General features: G+C 44.4%; 1 long non-coding RNA gene across 1 annotated transcript; it reads left to right on the top strand.

Annotated features, from left to right (window-relative positions):
* Positions 1-12,184: 12,184 nt before the first annotated feature.
* LOC102155781 lies at positions 12,185-13,466 on the top strand. Its single transcript, XR_005379085.1, has 2 exons — positions 12,185-12,479; positions 13,213-13,466. It is a non-coding gene; the product is annotated as an uncharacterized LOC102155781 (long non-coding RNA).
* The last annotated feature ends 4,686 nt before the right edge of the window (positions 13,467-18,152 follow it).

Genomic DNA, 18,152 nt, shown 5'->3' with positions numbered 1-18,152 from the left:
GACAGAGAAATTATAAATCAGAGAAAGGCAATTATCATATGATCTAATTCATAGGAGGCCTTTAAGAAACAAAACAGAGGATCATAGAAGGAGGGGAAAAATAAAACGAGATGAGGGAGACAAACCCTCAGAGAGGGAGACAAACCTGGAGAGACTCCTAATCATAGGAAACAAACTGAGGGTCGCAAGAGGGGTGGGCCTGGGGGCTGGGGTAACTGTGTGACGGGCATGAAGGAAGGCACATGATGGAATGAGCACTGGGAGTTGTATAAGAGTGATGAATCACTGACCTCTACCTCTGAAACTAATAATACACTGTATGTTAATTAATTGAAAAAAAGTTCGCTTATGTTGATGTGAAATAAATAGAAAAGAGAACACATAGCTTGAGATCCAATGAGCTCTTTCCTAAGTGCACACCCAACAGAAAGGTGTGAGGGTGCCCATCTAAGGAAAGATGCAAGAATGGTCATATCTGCACCATTTGGATGGGTCAGAAATTGGAAACTGCCCAAATGTTTATGGAGCCTAGGATGAATGAATGAGCTCACCAATCGTATGAGGCAGTAGTGAAGAGGAACGACCGACAGCTAGCGCGGCAGTAGAAGCAGAGCTCACCCATGTAACCCCGACGGCGCCAGCCAGAGTTGCTGTGTGTTTATTCCCATAATGCTTAAGAACAGGTAATGCCCGTCCGCCCTCCTGGAGGTGGTTGCCCTTGGGGCGGGACGTGGCTGGAGGGGGCCCGAGGGCCTCTGGGGTATAGGTGGTCGTCGGCCTACTGGACAACCATATATGCACTTTCCCAGGTGCGTTACATTCCAATGCAAAGGATTTTAAAAATTAAATTGATTTGCCCTCATTTCAGTATGTCCCACTCACCCTTAACTTTGCTTAGTACTTATTTTTTGTTTCCCTTCTTGAAAATTCAGGTATGTCTGAAATAATTATGTTTTCTTTGTTTTTCATGTTTTTCCTCAAAGACAGCTTTTCCCATTGTAATAGACTAGTGATTACCTGGGAACTACTCATTGTTGTTTTATTACAACAGACCGAGGGGGTCAGAGAAGGTCGAACTCTCCTGGGATGGAGGAGGGGAGATTTCTGTCCTGGCCTCAGGCCCTCGGGTGCTGAGTCAGATCTGGGGATCCCAGCCTGGGAATTTCAGCTGGTGCCGGTCTGCAGCCAGGGAGCCAGGGGAGAGGGAAAGCAGGACAGGTCAGGGTGAGGGGCAAGAGGAGCCGGCCACCACCGTTTCTCATAAATGCTACCCGGAAAGGAAATGTGTACAGCCTCTGTGTTTGTTGACAAACCTCTAGAAATTTGTTTTGCAAAAATTCTCCTAGGAAATTATTCTGGGGGCGCCTGGGTGGCTCAGTCAGTGAAGCATCTGCCTTCGGCTCAGTTGTGATCCCGGGGTCCTGGGATTGAGCTCCCCATCGGGCTCCCTGTTGGGATAGGAGTCTGCTTCTCTCTCTCCCTCTGCCTCCTCCCCCTGCTCGATTTCTCTTACTCTCTCTCAAATAAATAAATTAAATCTTCTTTAAAAAAAGAAAAAAGAAAATTTTGGAGGGGGAAAGAGTTACAAAAGTGATCAATCATGGTATCCAAAAAGGATTTATAACAGTAAAATGAATGAAACAGCTTAAATGTCTGACAACAGGGAAGTGCTGAAGTGTATTCCTGTGTGCACACGGGAATAGAGCAAAAGCATTAAGGAAACCAGGCTGGGAAAAGAAAGTACTTAATGACACAGGAAAATGGCAATTATAAACATTTAGAATTAAATCAAGTTACAGTGCAATGTGTGCAGCATGCTTTAAAAATCTATACCAACTTTAATATGTTTTTGAGTGAAATGGAGAATATTCTTCATACTTCCGATTAATCTGTACTTGAAATCTTAAAATTGCACTGAAACAGGATAATGGTTTTAGAAAAAAGAATGAAAAACTATGTATCATTCCTTAGTAGAACAAAGTAACTGCTTTATTCTTTAAAAGAATAATTTAAAAATAATTACAGATTCACAGAAATTTGTAAAGAAACATACAGGGAGGTCCCGTGCTTCCTGCACCCAAACTGTCCCAATATTAACATCTTGCAAACTGTGATTGCGTATAGAAATCAGAAAATTAATGACGTTGGTCCAATCCATGGAGTCTATTCAGATTTTAGGGTTACACATGTCCCTAAGTGTGTGTGTGTGTGTGTGTGTCTGAAATTTTATCACATGTACTGACTGTGAAGCCACCACCACAAGCAAGGAAGTAACTGTCCCTTGCTGCAAAGCCCCCTGATGCAGCTGTACTGTTTTACATTTCCAGTTTTTCCACAGCCTCACTGGCATTTGGTTTTCGGTGTGCTTTTGTGAATGTGTGTGCTTTCATAAGAAAAAAATGCAAAAGGAGCGTGTGGCTGGCTCAGTTTGTGGAGCATGTGACTCTTGATCTTCGAGTTGTGAGTTTGAGCCCCACACTAGGTGTAGAAATAACTTAGAAGAAAGAAAAATAAAAACATACCCAGGAAAGACTGCAACCACTTACACAAAAACCCATTAAGCACGGTGGGTGAGTGGGATTGCGAAGACTGCAAGTGATTTTTCTTGTTTCTCCCCTGAATTTTACACCTCAAGTGTGTGTTGCTTTTGTATTCAGAAAACAGGAAGTTACTCTTTTATTCAAGGAAGTATTTGGGACCTGGGGCATAGTCCATGGTGTTAGCCTTGATGGTTGAGATCGTACAGACTGAATTGTGCACGTTTCTACAGGTTCGTGCAACAACCGTCCCTCCCTGGCTGATCTTTATGAAAAAAATAATCTTGAGTTTGCTCTCTATTCATTATATCACATTTCACTATTGTGGGTACAGAAAATTTGAATTTAACCAAAACTTAAGTTAAACACAGGACAAGTTAGATTGGGATGCCTTGGTTAATTATAAATGAGTAAAAATACGAGATGCTTGAGAATCACAATTTTTAGTTGGCAGATGAAGAGGAAATCATAGCTGGTGGCATCTTGGTGATAAGGTATCTGAAGCAATCTGTTTGGTTTTGTTCTGAAATCTGAATTTGTTATTCCTTTCAAAAACCAGTTTACTCCAAAAAGGGACACATACAGGGGCACCTGCGTGGCTCAGTGGTTGAGCTTCTGCCTTCTGCTCAGGTCATGATCCTGGGGTCCTGGGATCGAGTCTCACATAGACCTCCCCACAAGGAGCCTGCTTCTCCCTCTGCCTGTGTCTCTGCCTCTCTCTGTGTCTCTCATGAATAAATAAATAAAATCTTTAAAGAAAAAAAAGGGAACACATACAGAGCCTATATTTAATGCTGGTTTTGTCATCAAAGTTTAATATTTTAATCTATTTTCATCTGAAACAAAGATTACAAATCGCTCTGCTTGTTATTCTGTTTTGCTCTACTCAATGGAGATCATTTTTTTTAAAGATCATTTTAACTAATCATTTTAATTTAATCATTTTTTCTGACTTGCCAGAGTAGAATTCATTAGAACTGTGGACAGAGTGTATTTGTGCACAGGAGTTTTCAGAATTCCAGGGAAGTTTGTTGTTGCTGGGGTGACAGGCTTGAGCTGGTAACTCATGCCACCACCACCCCCTGGCTCCCACTGCCCATGGAGAGAGAATACCTGTGACTTTGGGATTTTCTTCCCTTTTTTTCTGGAATCCCTAAAGTCTCCCTCTTCTTATTCTGGAACCTTCCAGAATAAGGACTTCCAGGCAAAGTCTTTCAAGCTGGAGGATTAGGCCAGCAGTCTTTATAGTAAGGCTGGTTAAAATAAATTAACCTGTTATCCTGAAATTTCTTACCTCTGTCAGAACACAAGGAGAAAATGCCAAACAGCCTAATTGCACTTTTAAGTTTTTGCCCAGACTTCAACTGACCTGTTCTTTTTCTCCATACATGGTTGGATGAAAGTGGTACTTAGAGATTTCCCATAAAGGTCATCCTACTGTGGCAACAGAGGATAGGCCATCATTTCCTTTGGCCCTGTAGCCTCCTGCTGCTTCGTAAGACAGACTCACTTTCACACTTTCAACTGAAGGCACAGAAATACGGGGGAGAGAAAGTGTGGCCCTGGTGACAGGCATCTGAGTCTCCCCTCCCCTAGTCTCCTGACCTATTTTGTTATGTGAGTAGGAGCAAGATGGTTGTTCTGACAAATGATGAGCTGTTAGCCTGTTTACAGAGTCAGCAAGAGTTTCTGGAAGGTTTTTTTGGTTGAGTCAGAGAGGATCTCTTAAGGAACATGGAGCTATGATTTCCTGAGTCCCTCTAGACCGTGAATCAGGTTGACTTTTCTCAAGCAGAAAAAAAAAAAGGCATAAATCAAAAGAAAGATAAAGATGCATGCAGAGTGACGTTCCTTATGCACAGGTGATATGATTTTTTTTTAAATTTTTATTTATTTATGATAGTCACACAGAGAGAGAGAGAGGCAGAGACACAGGCAGAGGGAGAAGCAGGCTCCATGCACTGACGTGGGATTCGATCCTGGGTCTCCAGGATCGCGCCCTGGGCCAAAGGCAGGTGCTAAACCGCTGCGCCACCCAGGGATCCCGGGTGTTATGATTAATCAACAATTCAGCGCTGGAGAACTGCAGGCATAAGGCCTTCAGGTGCTATCGTTATACATGGATGCCTAATCCTGGGGCCCTCAGGGTACTTCTCTCTGAGCCTCACCACTGTCCTCTTGTGTAGAGAGAGGACAGGAACAAGACCCACTCCTGGTTCTTATGAGGATTCAATGAGACTGTGGGTGCAATGTGTCTGGCCCAGGGCCAGGGATCCAGTAAGTGCCAAGTGGAGTGCTCTGCGCTGATGCTGTATGTATGGCATTCTCAGTAACATGTGTTCATAATATAGCAACAGTCCTATTGTAATAATGAAAAGTGAAAGAAATAATTCACTTTTTTTTTTACAAGATTTATTTATTTGAAAGAGAGAGAGAGCACAGAGGGAGAGGGAGAAGCAGACTCCCATTGAGCAGGAAGCTTGACATGGGGCTCAATCCCAGGACCCCAGGATCATGACCTGAGCCAAAGACAGACGCTTCACTGACTGAGCCACCCAGGCGCCCAGAAATAATTCACTTTTATTTGGGCCTGTCTACACTTGCCTCTTGTGTGGGGGGGCATCAGAAAATAGGGATGTAAGTTGGGAGTTGTACCCAAGTCAGGGGTCACTGTGGAATTCTGTTAAATTCTAACCCTCTGGGAAGTCTGCAGAGGAGCCATCATCTCTCCAGCACCCAACACAGTGCCAGGCACATAGGGGTCCCTCAGTGAACACATGCGGACTACTGAGTAAGCCTTCAATGGGGGCACCTGCTTTTCTCTTCCTAGAAACCCCCTGGGGATCTGCCATGGCAGACAAAGAAGCTTCTTCTTGTGGTTTGAATGTGTTTGGATGCATTTTAATTACAAGACCATTGGATAATAAAAAGAATAAGGATTATCACAAGAATGGCTGAATTTAGAGAAGTAGATATTCACGTATTGTGAGGAAGAGCTTTCTGATAAACGAAGCCATCTAAAACCTCGGCAGACCTCAGATGATTTTTAAATCCTCTGAAGGATGTGTATGTCCACGGTGAGGAAGGAGCCTCACAAAACAGAAGCAGATAACTTGCTCATAACCTTATCAAAACTTACTTCAGCTCTTCCATATTATCTACCCCAGAGTGAAGAATAGCGGAACACACGATTTGCCAGAGTCATGTCACTCCTGTAAGTCTGTGAGCTCCTGGGGACGGTTCCTTCCCTGTTAGAGCCAAGACAACATCCATATGCCCAGAATAGCACCTGCCATATTGTATATTCCTAGTAAATATGTGTTGACTGAATGAATTAATTAGAGGGATAGACCCATTAACCCAACTGTTTTCTCAACTTTTCTGCACTGGTGTCTCTCAAGCACAGCAAAGTCATTTCTCATGGGTACAACCCAGTTTTTTTATAATGAGGCCTATTTTAAAACAGGGGGGCACCTGGCTGGCTTAGTCAGTGGAGCATGCAATTCTTGACTGGTGTAGAGATTACATAAGCAGATAAAAAATAAATATATAAAACAACCATGCAGGTTTAGACAGGTGCAGAGTCTGCACGATCAGATCTGAGTGGCACCGTGGGGAAGACATGATGGTATATGCACTGTCATTAGGGCCTAGACAGAAAGGGCTTTGGTTCCTTTTTTCAGAAGTATTTCAACCTCCAAAATTATGGAAAGTGTCAAGCCATGTTGTCGAATATCGCTGAGAAGTTATATTCCATGAATACATCAGTGAACGAAATCATGGGTGTCCCAGTCCTGAAGTGAATCCATAGCATTTCTGCATGAATATATACTGAGAATAGTGAATAACAAGATCTTCCTTAAAAGATGTTTGTAAAGGGGCTCATGGGTGGCTCAGTCGGTTGAGCATCTGCCTTCAGCTCAGGTCATGATCTTGGGGTCTTGGGATCCAGTCCCACATGGGTTCCCTGCTCAGTGAGGAGTCTGCTTCTCCCTCTCCCTCTGTTCCTCCTCCCACTTGTGCTCTCTCTTTCTCTCTACCTTAAAAAAAAAAAATCTAAAAAATCTAAAAATCTAAAAAAAAAAAGGTGTGGTGGGTTTTTTTGTTTGTTTTGTTTTGTTTAGAACTTAAAATTTAAGTAAAAGTGGCATGATCCTGAATATTTCTGCTTGGATTAATAGCTAATGTGTCAAACTAGTATAAACCTAGAATCCAAAGTCCATTAAATTCCCTCCTTTAAATTCCCTATTTGAGAGAATTTCAGTGAGTTGCCAGGTAAGAGTCTACTACTAAATAATTTTGGGGATTAAGGTGATGTTGGAAACAGCTCTGCATAAACTGCCTTTGTAAATATTTACTGAGTCTGTTTTGCCCTAAAATGTTTCCATCAGTACCAAGATTAGGACAGCTCACATTTTCTCCTAATCAACTGTACAATGTCTATGTTACATAATCTATAGAAAATATTGATCTGGACATCACTATTAAGCTCACCTATGCCTCCCGAGGAAAGACTTTCATTTCCATAAACAACTTAAAGGGTAAGTAAGGAGAAAGTCCAAGCACTATGGTTGCTCTGCAAAGAATAATACCAAGAAGCTGCTACAATGTGTTTTTATAGACTAGAAGGTTCTCTGTACACAGGGAGGCCTATCTCAGGAGAAACTGCTTCTAGGGACCACAGTCAGATAGAGCAAGGTTCAAATCCCACCTCTAGGGACTCCTGGGTGGCTCAGTAGTTGAGTGTTTGCCTTTGACTCAGGTTGTGATCCCGGGGTCCTGGGATGGAGTCCCACATCAGGATCCCTGTGGGAGCCTGCTTCTCCCTCTGCCTATGTCTCTGTGTCTCTTTCTCTCTCTGTCTCTGATGAATAAATAAATAAAATCTTAAAAAAAAAAAATCCCACCTCTACTGCTTACCACCTGAGGGGTGGTGGACAAAGTACCTAACTTCTTTAAGCTCCAGATTTGACATCATTAAGTGGGGATGATGATAGGATCTACTTCTTACAGTTGCTACTGTGAGTAAATTAGGTAAGAAGGTGCTTTTAAAGCTCTTAGCATTGGTGATTGGCACATAATTATGTACGTTATTGATCATTTTAATTCTTACAACTATTGCTATTATTGAGCTTTGAGCAGGTTTACTCTGCTTGCATTTTGAGGCAGAACTTATATCCAATGGAGATGTCATCCCTTAGAACAGGCTACTCTGTAAACAGCTCGTTGGCAGTTCTGATCAGGGATAGAGGCTGATCCTTGAAAGGAGAATACAAGTTGCTAAAGGCTGCTACTTGTTAACAATACTGGTCAGTTTGGTAGCATCCATAAGGAGTCAAAAGTCACATTTCCATCTTGGTTGTTAAATCTTCGATGTCTTGGAGAGACTGAGGTTTTTTTTTTTTTTTTTCTTAAGATTTTATTTATTTATTCATGAGAAATACAGAGAGAGAAGCAGAAACACAGGCAGAGGGAGAAGCAGGCTCCATGCAGGTAGCCCAACGTGGGACTCAATTCCGGGTCCCCAGGATCACACCCCAGGCTGCAGGTGGCGCTAAACCGCTGTGTCACCCAGCTGCCTGAGACTGAGTTTCAAGGAAGTGCACCTTTTAGATTGGTCTTCAGTAGGAGGGGTTCATTTAAGGGTCTTTGGTTTTAAAACCTCTGCCTCAGCAAATGAAGGATCTTATTAATAAAGTCTTCACCTTAAGTCTTCATCACCTTAATAATGAACTTCACCTTTCAGCCAAATTGGAGCTACAAGCATGAGATTTAGTCTCCCAGCTGCAACAACTAAAAACCAGATTAGAAATATCTGAAACATGTGTAGGATGCCAAAAGTAGATAAACAACAAAGGACAGAGAGACATGGAACATATGGTGAGCCCTACACCTGCTCCAGGTAGCTGTGTTGAGTTTCCTGACCGTGGAGTGGGATGGGGAGCCCTCTGGGGCTTGTGGGGAGCCCTCTGGGGCTTGCGGAGCCCCAGATCATAGATTTCCCCAGAGGCAGGGGTTGGGGAAAACCAAGCTTAGAGCTTGGAGGACACATGACCAGGCAGAGACAGTGCTTTGTAGGTGTGCCTAGAGCCCCCCTCGAGTACACAGCTCACATGTGTGAGGTTAAAGCATGTGTGTGAGCAAAGACTTGCCAGATGGAACCGGAGCCAGCAGGCTTGGCACATATAGTGTTGGGAATGGCATCTGTCTCCATCAGCCAGATTAGCAAACCCTAGGATTCACGCGGGACTGGGTAAAGTCTGCCCAGGGGTCTTTCCTCAGTAGTGGAGAATGATTAACTTTCATTTGGGCTTGTTCCTTGCTCAGCTCACAAATCTCAAAAGCAAGACCTGTTTCCAAGTAACTGAACCATATCCCAGAGCAAAGCTCAAGATTTCTAAAATGCAAAAATGTCCAGCAGCCAACAAGGTAAAATTCACAATGTCTGACATCAAGTCAAAAGCTGAAAAAAACAAAACAAAACAAAACAAAACAAAAGCAAAGCTGTTAGGCGTGCAAAGAACCAGAACAGCTCACCAGTAATGAGGAGATCAATCAATCAAACAATCAATCAAACCATCCAAGAATTGATACAGCAATTGCAATGAGTAGGTAAAGACATTAAAAGTAATTGTCATGGTATTATTTATAGTAAGAGAATCAAGTTAAATTTTCTCTCTCATTTGTGAAAATATAGATTTTTTTTAATTTTTATTTATTTATGATAGTCACAGAGAGAGAGAGAGGCAGAGACATAAGCAGAGGGAGAAGCAGGCTCCATGCACCGGGAGCCGGATGTGGGACTCGATCCCGGGTCTCCAGGATCGCGCCCTGGGCCAAAGGCAGGCGCTAAACCGCTGCGCCACCCAGGGTTCCCGATTTTTTTTTTTTTAATAACACTTTCCAGAAATCCTAGGAGGTCAAAGAAAAAATCCTAGGAGGTTTTTTTTTGTTGAACCCATACTCCCACTGTTTGTCATTCGCCACCCCACCCCCACCCCAAAGAGAAGTCAGTGTTTTCCTATTCCTGAGTATTTGGGCATTTCTAAACTTGTAGTGTTCCAAAAGACTTTCTTGATGATGTTAAATTTGGTTCTTTTTTCCAGATAAATTACGGTTCACTGGAAATCACACTTCAAACAATTGCTTCAAGCTGGTGTATCACCCAAAGGGGGAATCTAGGGTAAATGTGAACCAAAGTAGCAAAGGCATGTATATTCTTCAGCTTAATTTTGGGAGTCAAAGCCAGGAGCAAAGTGTCAGACAACTGAGGCTACCCATGGAAAATACTTCCTTTGATTACCTTTATTATATCCCAGAGGGTACACTGATAAACCCACGTGCAAGTCCAAGGGGTTTGTTTACTGATATGACAATATGCTCTATTACCTAACTTATGGGAATGAAAACAGTAATCTTTGCTGTTCCTCTATTGCTAATATCATTGCCCAAATTTCAGGACTGCAAATGGGGAGATTCAATCCAGAGGATTTGTAAAATGCCAAACTTGAATAACACTTTAATGGCATATTAAGGCTAATTTCATCCTGCTGCAGGATGGATCTGGTGCTTATTGCTTTGGGCATATGTTCCTGCGCTCAGGGAAGGGAGTGCTATATTAAATCAAGTGCGTTCTTCTGTACTTGAAAATACTGTGTAATAAGAAATAGATCTCCTTCTTTTTTGTATTGTCTCTTTACCTTTTGAACTTCACGGCCTGGCCTAAGCCCACATAATGCTTGAAGTAAGTGATTCGCTATAATTGGCCTAGAAGTAGGCCCAGGAAGGGAAAAGTGGTAGATGGTTCCAGTCAATTCATCTTAACACACGAAGAGTCTGTCTCTTCTATTTGGGGTGATTAGAATAACAGCACGGGCTTCTGCTCCTGGCCATGGTGAATTAGCTACTGGCGGAATAATCCCCCCTTTGAGGACGTGCCATGGAAAATAGGAACAAGGTGAATGAAATTTTACGACCCATATATTAAATCACAGAGCAGTACAACTCATTGGTTCGTAGGATATTCCTTTATTAATACATGTTTATATTTGCTATTTGCTGATAGATTCCCAAAGACAATTCACAGTACATTAAAACGTACACCAAAATCTCTCTTATTTTAGTGGGGAGTGAACAAGCAAATATATCAAGAAAGAAAGCAGGAGCTGAGAAATGAAGCTCATTCTTGTTTTCCCAGGAAATTTCAGCCTTCCTCCTTTCTAAATGTGGTGACCTGAATCCTCCAAGGACACACACCTACTATAGACTTTACATCTTCAGATTTTGAGTTTGGAACAATCTATAGTTATAACTATCCTGTTAAGTCCTACCCCCTGAAACCTAAAGACAGCCTGGTAGTGACCACCATCATATTCGCCCTGTTACTTTTTTACCCCATTACCAAGGCTCCGAATCATGTGGGTAAGAAAGCAAAATTTAATTTCCTTCCCAGCAAATGTCACCGCTGTGCCAGAGGACTAAGTTGGGAACACTGTTAGCAAAACATTTCATACAGCTTTCATGCTTAGAGTCAATATTTTAGCTTATAATTTTTTGTGTGTGTGGACTAAATGCTCACAAGAATTTCTTCTCAGTGTCACTTCAGCCACCCTGAAAGAATGGATGCCAGCATGGATTCTGTTTGGTGGCTTCACTGGGGAGCTCCCCAATACTGCTTTTTATGGTAATGAAACAACCATTTTCATGGAGGATGCGTGAAGCCTACTATGGCTACAAATGGTTTTCATGGCAGCTAGTAAAGGGAATCCTGGTGTCATTAGGACAGAGTTGGTCCATGTGCTTTGACATTATCCCCAAATGGACAATGGCAATTTACTTAATAATTAATTACAAAATATAGTATTAAAATTAATTGATTTTATAATAGTTTTGAATGTACAGAAAAGTTGCCAAGATAGTGCAGAGTTGCCATATACCCCATACCTGGTTTCCTTAGCCTTAACTTCTTAATGTCTTTCTTTTTTTTTTAATTTTCAAAATTTATTTTACAGAGAGAGAAATTGTACACACAAGTAGGGGGAGTGGCAGGGGGAGAGGGAGAAGCAGGCTCCCCGCTGAGCAGGGAGCCTGATGTGGGACTCCATCTCAGGACCCTGGGATCATGATCTGCGTCAAAGGCAGATGCTTAACCAACTAAGTCACCCAAGCACCCCAACATCTTAATCTCTACAGTATTTTTAAATCATAACCTTTGGTTCAGTATCCACACATTATTAACTAAAGTCCATTTTTATTTCAATTTCCTTAATTTTTACCTAATGTCCTCATTCTGTGCCAGGATCCCATTCAGAATATCACATTACATACCGTGGTCTGGTCTCCTTAGGCTCCTTTTGGCTGACTTTCTCAGATGTTCCTTGTTTTTTATGATCTTCACAGTTTTGAGGAGTACTAGTCAGGTATTGGATAGAATGCCCTTCAAACTTGGCTTGTCTGTTGTTTGTATCATGATTGGACACAAAGTTCTTTGAGATAATTTTTTATGTCTTTTAAAAAGCATAGCATAGGCAGTTTCAAGAAATAATAGTTTTATCACCACAAGAAATAATTCTTTGTCCTCTTTGCCCAGCACCCTGCAATGGTAACAGTTGTGACATCACAATTAGGACATTGGGGTTTGTGCAGCTCCCAGATTTTACTTCCCCTCCACCAGTTACACATGTAGCCAGCTGTGTGTCTGTGTGTGTTGGGGAGGAAGACCTCTCTCTGCTCTGTGGTCCTTCTAGCTGGACTGGGAATCAAACAGACATAAGACAAATGAACAGGGGAAAACCAAATTTAATGGGCGTACCTATGAGGAATCCATGCATACAGGCAATTCCCCAGACAATAAGGCAACAGGAAGCTTCTGTGATCTAAGGAAAAAGTGGGAGTCTGAGGATACCAAGTTGAGAAATCTCATTGGCAAGAAGGTGAAAGCAGGTATTTGGAAAAACGAGGTCATTCTATTATGCAGATGAATTCCTTTGGGTTGTGGGGTCTCGGGGGCCTCATGAAAGCTTGTCCTCCCTAGACAGACTCTCCTTTTCAAGGTCAGTGTAGGTAGTTCTGGGGGAGGCAGAGAGCCTTTCCTGCATATGCTGGGTTTTGACTACTTTTAACTCAAAATAATCTTTTTGCCAAAGTGGCACATTTTGGGATGTCTCATCTTGTACCCCTTTGTGTGCCTGCATGTGTGTGTGTGTGTGTGTGTGTGTGTGTGATGTAGGAAAAGATGTTAAGGATCAAAGCCGATGGGCCAAGAAAGAATTCTTGAGATGTCTTTGGTGGAAAAAGGTAGTTTTATTAAAGCATGGGGACAGGACCCGTGGCCAGGAAGAGCTGCTGCCCCAGGCTTGTGAGGGATGACTGGTTGTATACTATGGAGCTGGGGGAGGTAAAGACAGGGAAGTTTCTAAAACGATTTTCATATACTAAAGAAGACCCAAGGATACTAGAGGCCTTGCTATTAACAGTAAAGCTGAGGTGGTTTTTCCCTCTAGCAAGGCATCAACATTAAGACAGTTGGGAGCTTCTTGGAGGAAACTTACACTCTGCCTGACTCAAGTATTTGTCAATGGGCTGCAGGTTATAAGGACATTTAAATTTCTCTGTATTTAACTTCTGCCTTTACTCCCCACATCAACAGCCTCTCCTTTTCTAAAATTTTTGTCAGCTCAAAAAACATTATATATATGGAATCACATAGTAAATGACTTTTCAGGATTGGATTTTTTCCCCCCGCTACACAACATAATAGCCTGGAGATCCCTCCAAGTAATCATGTGTCTCAATGTTCTGCTCCTTGGATATGGCTCTGGAGTGTGCCCTGGTGTGGATGCTCTTCTGCTGACCCACTCACCTGCTGAAGGACACCTGAACTAATCCTTCTTTTGGGCTGTGACAAATAAAGTCACCGTGAACACACGACTGATGAGTTTTTTTCTTCCCTGGTAGGAAAGTAAACAAGCTCCAGATACAGCAAAACTCCTTTTCCATGATGGATTATTAGTATTTTTTTCCAATCTCCATGTAATGAGCAAGTTTCTGGTGAGCATCCCTTTGAGTTAAAAACCCTTGTCTCCTCCAAAACGTATCTTTGCAAACTATTCCCCAAATATATTATTTTTTTTTGGAGATTGGGCCTTAATAGTTGCCTCCCTCATCGCCTCAGAACTGTTTGTTATTTATTCCACTGCAGACCCAGAGTGGCCCCTCCTGTGTCTTGGGGACCCCTGCCACAGTCCCAGGACAGGTGTCCTTTACCTCTGGTTTTGACGATTGGATTCATGGTGTTGGAGAATTGGAAAGAGGATTCTGAGAGCAAAACACATCCCTCCCTTCATGGCCCAGTGGCCAGCAGAGGCGCTTTAGCTGTGCTTGGCACAGTGTTGAGGATCTGTGGTTTCTCTGTGTTGATTTTTTTCCCTTAAATATCTCCATTTTCCTTAAAACTATATTTTACCCCCTTTTACACCTACGGCCATCTTCAGGATGGATATGAGCCCCTTGAAGACAAAGGCTGGAATTACTGAACACATCTCATTGCCATCTGCTGCCAGTTAACATAACTCAGGGAGCCTACGTGGACACACATTGAGGCTGGAGAGCGAGGTTCTCGTCTCATGAAGTTGAAGAATGAATCTCCAGGACAAAGGAGAGTGAGTAAAGTGTTAGAGTTGTATTAAGTGAAGATACAGAAAAAGCTCTCAGGAGTGAGAGGGGTCCGGACAGGGTGACCACTGGGGGCTTGTAGAGTTGGTCTTTTATTGAAAGACAGTCAGGAACTTAAATCCTTTTAACATCTCTACTGATAGCATCCTTGAGTACAGACTAGTGATCACATCTTTAATGGCTTACTACCTTTTTAGGGTCTGGTAATGTTTTTTGGTCACAAGTAGCTGTTAGAACCAGAACCCCTCTCCCTGATACCTGAGACAGGATGGTATGGCTTGTTTCTTCATCTCTGGTTTCCTTTCACCTTCACATTTTTGGAATTTTGTGAACCTGAACCCTTGGTCCCTTACCTACTGCTTCCTATCTGGCCCCGCCTGTTCCTTACTCAACAAGACTTGTCCAGACTCAAACCCTCCCCCTGCTGCCTGGAGGTGACTTATTCCTAGAACCCTCCTGTTAAGAAAGACCAATCAGCCTTGGGGACAGAGCTACAGAATGGGAACTGGAGCCAGAGTGACTTGGTAAGTTGCCAAGGAAACATGAACCTCCCTAGCACTAGCCCTGGTGTTGGGGTGCACTGACAAGTTAGTGCAAGCATAAGTGCTGGGGCAATCCATGGGTGGTGCAGGCAGGTTAACCATTCCCTAGCCTGGAGTAGATGGGACCTGTTCGGGCTGGGCTATCACAAAATACCACGGACTAAGTAGCTTACAAACAACAGAAATTTATCATTCATGGTCTTGGAGGCTGAAGTCCAAGATCAGGGTGCCAGCAAGGTCAGGAGAAGGCCACTTCCTGTTATACCCTCATTGGGAAGAAGGGGTGAGGGAGCTCTGTGGGGTCTCTTTTACAAGAGCACTCATTCCATTCATGACCTAATCATCTCCCACGGTCACTGTGGGTAATAGGATTTCAACAGATGGATTTTGGGGGGGACACTGACATTCAGACCATAGCGGTAACCAACTCTATGTTAGATATTACGGGAGATAATTTTTTCAAGTCCACTAGTTACCATCTGAAGAGCTTGCAGTTTGTCTGGGAAGACAAGATATAGCCCGTAGAAGGTGTGGGCAGGACATAAGGGCTAGACTGTATGGTGTAGACTGAGTGTACTCTTGTGGTTTGGAGCCAGCCGGCTCATGGCTGAGGTGGGATGGATGGGGCATCCATGGTTCTCAGACGGGACATTGCAGGGGGAACAAACAGTGGAGTTGAGGTGTAGCACGCACGTGGGGAGGTGGCAGGTTGAGCTGGATGCAGAGACAGGAGATGGGGTTCTTCCAAGTCCCCCGAGCGGGAACCCCAGCAGACAGGAGCTTTTACCGCAGAGCCAGACTGCCCGGGTCTGAATCCCAGCTCTGCTGCTGCCGTCTCGGGGACCCCGGCAGGTCCTCAGTGTCTCTGCACCATGCTTGTCTGTAGAATGGGGATGCTAATCGCTCCTGGAGCAGTGCCTGATACTCAACCCAGGGGGATAAAACACTTAACATGGTGGCCTAAAAATAATTTCAAACCTCTCAATGCAGCGTATTTAAGATGTACATAGATGCGGGCAGCCCCGGTGGCGCAGCGGGTGATCCTGGAGACCCTGGATCGAGTCCCACGTCAGGCTCTCTGTATGGTGCCTGCTTCTCCCTCTGCCTGTGTCTCTGCCTCTCTCTCTGTCTCTATAAATAAATAAAATCTTAAAAAAAAAAAAAGATGTACATAGATGCTAGTGGGTAATTTTACCTGGAAAGATATTTAATCATTCTTTAGATGGTTCCTAATAATTCCATTATCCTTTCTTCTACCTTCTCAAAGACACCCACCTATACACCTACCAAGAGCAAAGACCCAGCTGCAAGAAAGAGGTGATCGATAGGACATTCCAAAGAGGCTGTAACTCTCAGGGCACAAATTCCGGCCTAACAGGCTGTATTTGGAGGGAGGCCCTTCTGCATCTTGATGTGGGTCTGGAGCCCCCAGGGCAGGGACTGGGGCGTGGCTGGTCCCCGACAGGTGTTCTCAACATCTGTGCTAGCTGGGGACCTGGCTGGGCCAGGTGGCCACTGTTCATGCTCTGGCCTTCTCAGAGAGGCCAGGTCCAGGCTGCCCGAGCCTTCTGGACTTGGAACATTCTGTGCAGGTGAATCTCAGGTGAAAGCCTCCTGCCTCCTAATTTTAGAGTAGCCAGCTCTCTTCCCGAGCAGCAGAGCCTTGGCTTTCTCCAGTGTGGCTTTCTCCAGCTCCGGTTCTGCAGTTTGTCATCATTGATGTAGCTACAGACTGCCCCCCACCCTGCTGACCCAGCTTCAGTCCAGGCAAATGCAGAGAGGCCCAGGGAAGAGGGGATGGCACCCAGTTGCTGCCAAACCAAGCTCCCAAAGAGGGAACTCCCTCCCTCCCAGAGGGAGATAAGCAGGGCAGTGTTCTGCAGAGGAAGGTGTCAGCCCTCTTCTTGCCACTGGTCTCCAGGCTCTGAGGCCAACTGGGCCAGGACCTGGGGCCCGATACCCAGGTACACCTGTCTCCTTAGGATGGGGGATGTCCTGCCTGCCAGGGAGGGTGTATGGGAGGATGGACGTTTCCAGTGGTCCCATGTGCTGCCTCCCATGTGATGACATGAGAGTGGCCTGCGGTGAGTTTTACACCATCTCTACTTCCAATCTCCACCAAATAAAATATTTTAGAGATCCATAAAGACTATCTACTTCCAACAAAGCCATCAAGAGTGGAAACTAGTGCCACTTCTGGAAGGACCACATTTAGGAGTAGGATGAGCCTCCAGAGCCGTGGGCACTTATTCAACATGACCCCACGGAGTTGGAGCAGACCTGGGTAGGGAGGACAGGCCGTCCCCTGTATGCATGTAGACGAGACCAAGTTTCACGTGTGTGGGACCTGATTTGAAAGTTCAGATGCAGGGTGGTTGCTGCTCCCAATACCCTGAGATCTGTCCATCCTGCGTGCCCACCACAACGAGTGGCAAGGATCCCAAACATGGTGGACGTCGTCGAAGGCCAGGAGAAGCTGTGCTGCACTGTTGGTACATAGCTCAGCTGTGGGCTTGCCTGGATGTTCCCTAGCCCAGTCTTATTTTTAGGTTAAAACTGCCCACTTTAGGGCAGCCCCAGTGGCTTAGCGGTTTAGCGCCGCCTTCAGCCCAGGGCGTGATCCAGGAGACTCGGGATCGAGTCCCACATCAGGCTCCCTGCATGGAGCCTGCTTCTCCCTCTGCCTCTCTCTCTCTCTCTCTGTCTCTTTCTCTGTCTCTCTAATAAATAAATAAAATCTTTAAAAAAACCCTGCCCACTTTAGAGGTGTCCTTGGTTCAAATCAAAGAGTAAAAGTCCTCTCCTGCCTTGTTCTCTCCAATTTACAGCCAAGGATCTGACTCTTTAAAGACAAGTTTCCTGGGACCATCTCCATGGTGGTAGGTGTGCTGGGGTCTCAGTGTGAAGGCAGATCTACCACCCCTGGTTCATGTCCCATCCTCCCATGTGCTGTGCACCGATGTGGTCCTGGGGGCCTCCTGGCCACCTTGACAGTTGAGGCCCGGCCTTCAGGAGCTCACACACAAAGGAGGGAGGGTTTAGACCGTGCACAGGCAAATGAATAAACCACACACACACACACTCACACACACACACACATACACACACACAGAGGACTTCTAGGTGAGGATAAATGCTATGAAGGCAATAAATGAGGTGGTTTGATGAAGAGAGACTGGACCAGGTTGTTGGAGCTGCCAGAGGCAGCTGGGTCCAGGAGGCTTCTCCAGGAGGTGGCGTGAGGACCGAGACCAGGAAGTGGCATGAGGATGTCCCTCTAAGGAAGGAGGGGGCAAAGGAGCTAAACCAGGAGTAGGAGCTCCAGATAGCTCTCTGCTCCTCCCTGTTTGACAGACAGCCGCATCTTCTGGTGTAGGGCCAGCCGCGTCCCCGAGACATG

This window comes from Canis lupus, chromosome 26 (assembly GCF_011100685.1).
Source record: "Canis lupus familiaris isolate Mischka breed German Shepherd chromosome 26, alternate assembly UU_Cfam_GSD_1.0, whole genome shotgun sequence".
Lineage (NCBI taxonomy): Eukaryota > Metazoa > Chordata > Mammalia > Carnivora > Canidae > Canis > Canis lupus.
Note: the sequence above shows the minus strand (reverse complement) of the source record. Positions and strands in the feature narration are given on the sequence as shown.